The following is a 10,521-nucleotide window of genomic DNA, read 5'->3' as shown; positions in this document are numbered from 1 at the left end:
TGTGCCCGTTGTGCCCGAAAAGAGTAAAAGTCACTTCATGGTATCCGTGTGAGGTTGCAATTTAATTTCCCTGCCACCACAACGCCTTCAGTTCCCCACCACCCCGTCCTTCCTTGCCCGCTCAGCAGAAAGGCACATGGCCAGGCTCTGGCCAGCCTGGGACAAGCTGGCCAGGTGCCCAGCTGGGACCTGGTGGCTTCCTGAGCCTGAGGTTTGAACGCTGTGGGTATATGGCCAAAGCTTCCAGGCAGGGTAGAATGAGCATGTGCTGCTCCTCAGCAGCGGAAAATCAAACACACGTCTCAGAAGGCTGCGCCGGGATGAACCTGTAACGCTTCCCCTCAACAGAGCCTGCTGCCGAGGGCATCTCTCTGCCCCGTGCAGCCCCGCCACACAGCCCTCCTGTGCTGCGGCCACGCGCTCCCGGTGCGGAGCCAGCCCAGCCAGGCTGGGTGGCAAGGGCCGGGCCTAACGGAGAGGGCGAGAGCTTCATCGCTCTCTGCAGGAGACAGAAGGAGCGGGAACGGTCCCAGGCTCCTTGCTGGACAACCAAGCCTTGGGAGCTACGCAAGTCTTGATTTGGGACCATTTTCCGACGAGTTTACCTCACTTGTAAGCCCATAGGACTTAAAAAAACAGGCAAGCGAATGAAAAGCACGAGAACTAAAAATTCAGTGCCATCTCGCCGTGAATCTGGAGGGGGTTTTGTTTGTTTACACTGTTAAGTAATAAAACCTAATGCAGGTTTTGCTTTTGAAAAAAAGTAAAGTCGAATGGGAGCTTATTTAGACCAGGAGACATTTGCTGAGACGTCTGTGTAAGCGCTGACGGCCTTGTGCTGCGATCTGTAGGCTCCGAACATGGCAGTGAACCACAGGAGCCCGCAGAAACGTTTCCCGGTGTTTGAGAGTTCTCGTTTCGGCACCTACACGGACGTGTGTAGCGACGGTCTTTGTTGTGCTGCCTGGGATGACATCATGGCTTTCCGTAAGGACCCTCGGTGACAGCACATACGCATGCTTTGGGCTAAACGGACAACGAGCATGAAATTCCCTTTAATGTCAAAATGAAACAGTAAAAGAAAAAACAAGTGGAAAGGGCATTTGGAAAAAAACCCCAATAATAAATGTGGCTTTCGGGGCTGCGCGAGGGGGGGGTCGCGGGGCCGCGACCACCCAAAAAAGCGCGGCGGCCCCCTGCGTCCAGCCGGACCCCGCTCCGGCGTTGCGGAGGTACGAGCCGAGCCCGGGGCGGGGGGCGGCACCGGCCCCCGCCGTGCTGGGGGTCGGCGGGGGCTGGGGAGCGGTCCCGGTGCCGGTGCGTCGGGGGTTTCGCGTGCGCAGCTACTCGCGGCGGCGCGGTACGGGCTGCGCGCGGCGGGGCCCTGCGGAGCGCGGTAATGATGTCAGCGTGTTATTTACTTTCCAGCCCCGAGTGACCGAGCAGGGCGAAAGGAGAATCAATCCGCCGCCGGGTGACCTGCCAGGCGGAAAAAAAAACATAGGAGACCGGCGCGGGGGAGGGGAAGCACATGGAGCCGCGTTGCATCATCCGCCCGGAGCGGAGTGGGGGGGAGACGACAAGGGGACCCGTGGGGGGTGGGCAGGACGGGCGCGCTGGAGGCTGAAGAGCGGCAGCGTTTGTGCCCGCGGGTGTTGCGTTTCCACCGCCGAGCCGCACAGCCCGTTTCTGCTGATTCACGGCTATGGAGGCCGCGTCAGCCCGCCTTCCCCCCGCGCTGCGGGACGCTGCTGCCCGCCGCCCGGCTCCCGCACCGCCGCCGGCCCAGGGAGAGGAGCGGGGGGCGTCGCTCCCGGTGGCGCGCAGCGGCGGGGAGGGGGAGAGCACCCGGTGCGCTGCCGCCGCTGTCACCCAGCGCCGGGCCGGCCCGGGGAGCCGAGCGTGGCCCCGGGGAGCGTGGCCCGCGCGGACCCTGCCCACTTTGGTGTGCAAATCAAAACGTAATAATAATAATAATAATAACAATAACAATAATAATAATAGTAGTGATGCGTTCCTCCTGTTTATCTGCGTGAGGGCTCAAGACAATGCGCCTCTATGTCGGCCGGCCTCTGCAGAGCCGAGCCGGATGGGATGCACCTCTCCGTGCACCTCCACCGGCCTCAAACTTAATAATAATAATAATAATAACGGCAATAACCGCCGCCAGCCGCCGGCGGGAGCGCATGCGAGGGGCGGCTGCGGGCGCTGTACGCGCGTGGGGGAGGGCAGCGGCGGGCACCGCGTGTCCCCGGCCGCCGGGCGGGCACCAGGTTAACGCCGCGCTCCTCGGCGGAGCGTGGGGGGGCGGAGGTTGTCCTCCGTGTGCGTGGGGGGGTGGCAGCGTGCTGGGTTTGTCGCTGGGTTTCCGTGCCGGGAGGGCGCGGGGTGTCGAAGCACAACAATACCGAAAACACCGCGTGGCAGCGAGTCACCCCAGGGCACCCTGGGGGGGCGGTGGCGGCGCCGGGGGACACCCGCGCTGCCTGGAGTTTTGCGTGTCTCTGTGTGCGCCTGAGGGAAGTGGGGGGCGCCGGGGAGGCTCGCCCCCCGCCCCGGCCCTCCTCACCCCGCCGGGCTCCGCCGCTCGCCCCCCGGTGCTCCCCCCCGTTCCCCCGCCCTCCCCTCCCGCCCGGCGGTGGCGGCGGCGGCGGCCGGGCCCCGGGCGCGGCCGGCTCCCCTCAGCGCCGCTCCCGCCGCCGCCGCGCGCCCGCACCGGCCCCGCCAGCCGTTTACACCCCCCCTCCAACCGCCAGCGGATCCGCGCCGAGCGGCGGCACCTCCTGACCGCCATTCCGCCCCAAAACTTTCCGTTTTCCCCTTCCCACTCTCCGGGACTTCCTTGTGCCGCCCGTGCGCGCGGAGGGGGAGGAGGAGGCGTGTGCGGCGGCGGCGGCGGCGAGGGGGGATTTACAGTCTCCTCGCAGGCTGGCCGGGACCCCGGGGGAAGAGGAGTTGCACCATGCGCGGCAAGTGAGGGGAAAGTCTCCGCCAGCGCCGCCCGCAGAAGTTGAGGCTTTCCCCCGCCGCCCGCGGGAGCGGGAGCTGTGCCTTTAACGCCCGCTGAGCGAGGTGAGTTTCCAAGGCGGATTATTCATCCTGGGGACCCTGTTTTTTTTTTTTTCTTCTTCTTCTTTTTTTTTTTTTTCTTTCGCCTCTCTTACGCGCGCCGAGGTGACAAACGTCCTTCCCCGGCGCAGCCCCCCGAGCCCAGCCCGGGGCCGCGGCCCGCCGCCCCCAGCCTGCCCTGGCTCGGCGGGCTGACCCGCCCGGGGGGTCGCTCAGCCGCTGCCTGTTACGACGAAGTTTTTTGAACCCAGGCGTTTTTGGGGGTCTCTTTTGGGTTTGTTTGGTTTTTTTTTTGCGGGGGCTTGTGTGGGGCTGGCGGCTGTGCTTCCATCTGCCCGCGAGCAGACCGACCCCGGGGGGGATGGGAGGGCAGTTTTTGGAGCCGCTCCCTACTTCTGAGGTGATAGTATTTTAATGTATTTTTTTATTTAAAAAGAAAAAAAAGGAGAAATGCTCGGGGTGGGGGTGGGGGGTGGAAATGCGAGGTATTCACGCTCAAGTGTGGAGTTTGCAGAGCCTGGGTGGGGGAGGGGATCCCATTCATCGCCAGGGCTTGAATCAGCAGCGGGCGGAGGGGCCGATCGCTCCCCTGCATCCAAGTTTACTTCCAAGTAGGTAAACAAGTTAATCCCCCCCCGCCGTCCCCCCCATGCCCCCGGTGCTATACGCTGCTGCCAGCCCCGTTAGCGGCGGTGCGGGTGCTGGAGGGGGCGGCGGGGGAGCCCCCCGGGAGGGCTGGGCGCTGCAGACCTGTTGCACACCGGTTTGTTCCAGGCCAGCGTGGCCGGGCTCGGTGCGGTTCCCTCCGGGTTGCGGGGCTCCCGGGGGGGGGCGGGAGGCCGGTGGGCACCTTTCCCTGGGCTGCTGTCACCTCGGCCAGCCCGTGCCCCGTTTTGTGGCGCTGGTGCAATCTCCGCGGTTGGTCTCGATGTGCCGGTGCGGTGCGCGGGTAAATATTGGCGTGGTGTGATGTAAAGCGAATGACCCTTGACCTGTTTAATGAGATGTTGTTGGGTTCTCGGGCAGACATCCTGCACGGCACAGAAAGGGGGGGAAAACCCACAAAGCCACACCCTAAAAGTTAGGCTTGCATATTAATTTCTCAAAGTCGGTGTTTAGACTGAATGAAGGCTTTCCTTTATGTTGCCTTAACATGTCCCTCGCTGTTCTCCACGAAGATCCGTACGGCGTTTTCGCTTTCTTGACGCACAAGTGTTGAAGTGTATATATGTGTGTCGGTGGGGGAGGGGAGCTGGTGTGCTTGGCAGAGCGCGTTGAGTGTTTCGCAGAAAAAAGAAAATATTGCAGCATAATGTTGCAGAAAACTGAGAACGCTCCATTGAAAAGAGCGTTCCTCAAGTGACGATTTGAATAAAATGGAGTGTAAAATTAAAATTTCAAGACTGGCATTTTAGGTTAGTAGTATGAAAACAAATATATTGCGCGGGAGGGAAATCTGATTGTAGGTACTAAATACAAGGTCTTTCCTCGTGACAAATATAATGTCATATCCTTCTTCCTTAGCCCGTTTATTAGTAATTCTTTAACTGACACTGCTCATGTGGCATGTACAAGATTTAACCTAACACACCTTGCTTACCATGTGGCTGCACATGCTGGATTTAGGCCTCTTCCTGTCCTACAGTCAGTGTACTGTCAAATACAGAGACACTGGGCAGGTTTTGGAGCAAATACATGCATTCTGTGATAGCAGATGATGTTGGCAGGAGAGCAGGATTGTCCTAGTGTGCTTCAGCATTGTTTTGGGGTTGGTTTTTTTTTTTAAACAATTACAGATGATAATTGCAATATCTCAACGACAGTGATAGTAAAAAAGGGAAGCTTTCCCACAGAAGGTTTGTAGAGGGGGTGGGAGGAAAAAGGGAAGCGAGGGGGGGGGGCGTGCTATCACATTAAAAATACATTAAACCTTTCTTGGGCTCCATGCAATAATGGTAAAACTGGTGGAGATTTGAGCAGAGCTGCTGTAGTCATCTCAGTTTAACACCTTCAGTGAGCTAAGCAACAACCAAGGTGCTTTTTTCTCCCCCTAAAATGAAAAGTGTGTTTCAGAAGCAACGAGGATTAAAAATTGCACATACATGTCCACACTGGCAACTACACAACTGTCCAAGTCTCATAGGACAAAAAAAAACCCCTCTGCAGATAACTTGCTACCCAAATACGTCCTCTGCCCTTCCCCCGCCCCATTAGGTAAGGTAATTCCTCTGCCATGCCGCTGCTGTGAGTTCTGCTACATGTTCTCCCTTTCAGTGGGTGGCACGTATCCTCTGTGCTCAACAATACGAGTATCGAAAGAGCAAAAATAAACTGAATCCTTGGTAGGGAAGGGGGACATGTCTGCGCCCGGAATTGTAAGGCTTCTGCTCTGCCAGTTTGTCCAGTTTTGGTCTTCCCGTTTATTTACAGATGGGCCTTTCCCATGTCCGTGGCGACGGGGCCAGAAGCAGACCTGCTGTCCGTTTGAGTGCGTGTAATGTGCCGAGCCTCCTGGAAGAGCCTCCCCAACGGAGGCTGCTCCGGCGGTGGCAGGCATTAAAGGCCAGCAGCCCTGAGCTTGGAAGGAGCGGAGGAGAATGTCCTTCAGTGCGAATGGGATGTTGTTTCTCAGTAGCTAAGTCAGCAGTGCGATACGCTTAGGATTTAGCTGTATGCCCATTCGGTTCCTCGTGGAGATGAGACTGGAAAACCCATCCCGGGGCTGTAGCCTGGCCGTGGCTGTAGGTGGCACAGGTGCGTGCTTCGGTGCCATCGGCTCTTGCTGTTTTCTGTTGGCTTGTGTTAGAGTCCAGTGTTGGAATTAACGCTGTAGTCCATATTGAACCAATGTTGTTTATATTTTAGTAGTGCCAAGGGGCCCCCATGCAAATCGGGGCCATTTTGGGAATACCGTAGATGATGGTTCTTGCTCTGAAAAGGTTGTAATGTGAGTAAGTGAGGGAGACAAAAAGCCAGGAGGGTAAATGGTGGGAAAAACTGACTCATGGGAACAGCAGCGGATTGTAGTGCCTTATATGCGGGACAGCAGCGTGACCTTGGCTGGTAGGAGAGAGGAGAGTTGTTAACACCTGGCAGCACTGCTGCCCGTAAGTCGGGCTGCTCTGCGCAGGGAGGGTGCAGGCATACCTTTGCCTTCGCGATGTGTGAACCGTAACATGCATTCTCGTTATTATTACTCTTTTAATTTCTAGTATTTTAGATTATGTACACCAGCGTGCCAATGAAACGATGAAGGTTTTGTAACTCTTGAGAGTGGATTCCTTTTTTTTTTTCATAATCTTCATTATGAGGCAAGATGGAAGTAATTTTGTAAACTCTTTTTCAGCTGCTAAATTAAACTCCATTCCCTCTTCCCCTCCCTCCTCTTGCCTATTTTTAGTTAGGAGGAAATAGCTGACCTCTTTACAGCGAGAACCCAGACCCCCTGGGTGCCATTTATAGGTTTCTACCAAATGGCCTACTTGGACAAGTTGGTTGAAATTAAACAAAAACATTGGAACTACGGCTCTACATAGGAATAGCAGCCTTCCTGTCAGTACAAAATCTGTCATTTTAATGATACTGAAACAAATGTCCAAAGGGGAAAAATAGGATTTAGGTTATTTTTCTTTTCTTTGGTAGACAAGAGAATATTTTAACGTTGTTTTTTTTTTGTGTGTGTGTCAGTCTGGCCATTAATATAATGGAATTTCATTTAAGAATGACTGACGGTATTTTGTTTTGCAAACACAAGCAGCCCCCTGAAGTTAGGACTGTGCAAAAACTAGGCGGAATCAAAGCAGAATGTTCAATTTCATAAGACAAGGTCATAATTTCTTGCCAGCTTTCTTCTTGTGTAGAGATGTTATCCTAGGCAGAGATTTATAAATAATAGTTACTAATTTTTAGTAATTAAATAGAAATATAAAAAATAGCTTCTGCAAGCTTGACTGAAAGCAAGTTTAACTAGGGATACATGTCTGGTTTTGAAGGTTAAGGAGCACAGGCATCTTGCATCGCTTATCTTGTGCATGTTTGTATTTAGTTTTAAGTGATATTGATGCTTTAAAAATACTGGACTCTAGCAGCAGGTATTGGATTTGTGCAAGGAGAGAAGAGTATATGGGCATACATGCAGTCTGTATTTGCCTCTGTAATCCTCTGTCCAGGGCCCAGCCACCAGTCCCTTTCTTTACTCTGGGTTACTGGTATGACTGCAGTAGGAAAAGAGGCTTGGGGTTAGGTGGCATCTGATGATTTGGTTTCCATTTTTATCATGTTGTTGACTTTATGCAATAAAAGGGGCATCACAGCGTTTAACCCCATTTCTGGACCTTCTGTATTTGTAGTACGGACAGTCAACGCATGCCTGCTTGTGCTATTTAAATTAGAGTGCATGTAGAGATCCATAATTTTATATGAAGTTATAACAGAATTTTATGCCAGGAACCCTATGGTATCCATTCAGTATAAAATCATGATAATAGTACTGTAGTATGAAGAAGCAATTATTTTAATATTTTTGCTAAGTGCATTGGATAAATACCATTTGGCTTGGGTGTTGAATCTTACTTATTTGCTGTGAGAAGTTACACTAAACACATGGACAAAACAGTGCCTCTTGGTGCTTAGATGACACGACTTGTGGCCTATTTATGAACAGACGAGTAGCACTAATAAGGTGTAATAATTATATGTATACACACGCATCAAAATACTTTCGTGTAATTAAGTGCTGAGTTTTATTGACTCTCTTTGCCATTGGAGGGTGAAGCAAGGCTTTTTAAAAAGCAGTGTTCTCCATTAATATGTAACGGTTACTCTCTACATTGCTCCACTGCCATTCAAAATGTGATTGCATTTACTGACCTAAATTTCATTTGATCTCCTAATTCTTAGTTACCGTTTAACCTTTACTACTATCTAGTGGGTTTAGAATTCATTTTCTCACATGAAATTGTAATTTTGTTAGGTGGAATGATGTGGTAACATCAAATGTGATTTTATTTTTTTTTTATCCAATTGAAACACAGCTTTCCCATACCTGCAATAAATTATTGATACAGCAAAGAAGCAACGTTTTTCCCTTAGGCATTAAAAATACTTGGAAAATATCCTTTGACATTGTCTTCAAGAAAACAAAGAGGATTTTCTTTTGGTGGATAGATTCCCTTTGTCATGCTGCAGAATGATACACTTGTTGTGCTCCTTTTTGAAGGCAACAAACTGCACTGGGTGTACAACTGTGGCTTCTGCTGTATTTTGCTGTGTAGCACTCTTAGCTCTTTATTAATCCTCTACCATTGAATGGAGACTCTGCAGAATATTCTCCGTACCTCAAAAGTGAAGCCAACTATTTACGGTTTATATTTCTAGATAGAATAATCATGTTAAAATAGCACCGCTGGAAGGAGGCTGTTGCATTGTTGTGATTAACATGTATACAGCTTGTGTTTCATGCTTAGAAGTGTCCACTGATGAGTTTGTGCCAGTTTGAACACAACCCTGTAGCCTACAGCAAAATCCTTGGAAAGATGTTCTTCCAAAAGAATTGACCTTCACAGTGTACCATTAATACATCCATGAGATTTTTGTAAAGTGAAGTAAAAATACTGATTTTTTGCAAATCCGTGTATATTAACTGACAATTAGAAATTGTTATAACCATGTGATAGTTTCAGTGTCATTTAGCAGCTACAGGTTACTTGTTGTCTGTGCCAGTGGGTTTAGTCTAGTTGCTACTGGCAGAGGATAGGTGCGCGTCCAGAGACCCGTTAGTATTAAGACTTTTGTTTGCACATAGTCTCAGTTGGGATTGTTGACCAGTAATCAGTTTCACAAATATTAATTGTTTGAAAGGAACTACACTAATTGCCCTAGGTGTGTGCGTGCGCATGTACATATACGTATGTAGATAGCCTTAAGGTAGTCCGAAAAGTAGCTTTGGAGAAAAAAGGAGTCACCCTAAGGTTGGAGAACAGTGCTGGAGTGCAATGGAGAGGCTCTCAAACCCTGAACTGGGGTTTGCTAAGGCTTCCGTCTGGTGCAGAGCCAGCGAAATGAGTGTAAGACTGGGCCTGGCTGGATGTCAGGCTTTGGGAGAAGGCAGAGGTGCAGCGCCCTTTAATTGCGTGCTTGCTGAGATGTGGCAGAGTCAGGAGTGGATGCTGTGCTTGTACCTCTGACTGAGCGTGGTGGGACCGGGAGGCGGCAACTGGGGTACCGTATGTGATTGAGGGATGCAATCAGACTTCAGAATTACGATCTCTTCGTTTTTCCATCCTTTTTTTTTTTTTTAATTCTGTTTAGTTTTTGGTTGCTCTTGGAAGTGTAATTTAAATCCTGATCTCAACAGAGAGATCGAGGTGTAATTACCCTCTTCCCTAGCATTCTCCACAGGTAGGGTCGAGCTTTGCTGACGGGGTAGGACAGAGAATCCAGGCACAGAGAGTGCCTGTTCATATTGTGGGGATTAGTTTCCAAGGATATCTGTCTGGTGCTTTTTACAGTCACAAAACAAATTTAACTCTTCTCATGCCCATTTACATGCACACATGAATTAGACCTCTAGGAATTAATTTGGTTACAGAATTGATTGCAACACACCAAATCTTTTCTAATTTTCTCAGAAGGTATTAGCAATGCTGCAAATTATATGCGTTCAGCTCTCTCCTTGTAGCTTAACTTTGCTGATTTTTTTTTTGCTGCTTGGATTGAATTTTATCCTTTTTTAATGTAAGAGCTTCCATAGTTTTATTTAGTTAATATAGTTTACTTTTTAGTTTGTTGACTTTTAAGCTAAAATAATGTAATCTGGAAGGCACAGTTAAAAGGCAGGCCTGAGGATTATCCTGATGAGGAACACATCTTCTTTGTTATCCCAGTTCTCAAAAATGAAAGTAAAGAGCAGAAGCAGGTACATTTTTAAAACATTGCATGGTGTTCACAAGACACAGATTTTGTGCCATTCTGTGAAAGGCAGTCAAGGGTTTTTTTATTTCCATTTTGACTATTACTGTTTTTTTGGGTTGATAGTGTCATAACTCATTAACAATGCTCATTTGTATTTGTAGGAATCTGTTTTTATATTAAAAAACCCAAACACGTGCGGCTCGGATACTTCTGCTTGTATCAATAAGTATCTTACATAACCAGTTAATTTAAATGAGCCAATTAGTTTAAAAGTGGTGCATGACAGTGTATCGTAAAAATTCATCCAGCTTCATTCTCACAGGATTTTATGTGCTTGGAAAAAAACATAAGGCAAGCTGAAAGGATGGCCCTAAATACGATATTAGAGTGGAAGGAAAGAACCTGTTTATTACATACAGCTCAAATTTACTAAAGCATTAACATAATGATTACTATCACTGCTGATGAATGAAGTCAACTTTTGTGGGAGACCACCATCGTAACTTTATTACCTAGTCTGGCAATGCTGGGTAGAGGTTA

General features: G+C 50.0%; 1 protein-coding gene across 1 annotated transcript in view; it reads left to right on the top strand.

Moving 5' to 3' along the window:
* The first annotated feature begins 2,669 nt into the window (after positions 1–2,669).
* The window catches only part of TBL1X (transducin beta like 1 X-linked), a 199,247-nt gene continuing 191,395 nt past the window's right edge, over positions 2,670–10,521 (top strand). The window contains exon 1 of the mRNA XM_068425152.1: positions 2,670–3,072. The gene's annotated coding sequence lies outside the window, so the exon portion shown is untranslated. The remainder of the gene's footprint in view (positions 3,073–10,521) is intronic.

This window comes from Nyctibius grandis, chromosome 2 (genome assembly GCF_013368605.1).
Source record: "Nyctibius grandis isolate bNycGra1 chromosome 2, bNycGra1.pri, whole genome shotgun sequence".
NCBI classification, from domain to species: Eukaryota; Metazoa; Chordata; class Aves; order Nyctibiiformes; family Nyctibiidae; genus Nyctibius; species Nyctibius grandis.
Note: the sequence above shows the minus strand (reverse complement) of the source record. Positions and strands in the feature narration are given on the sequence as shown.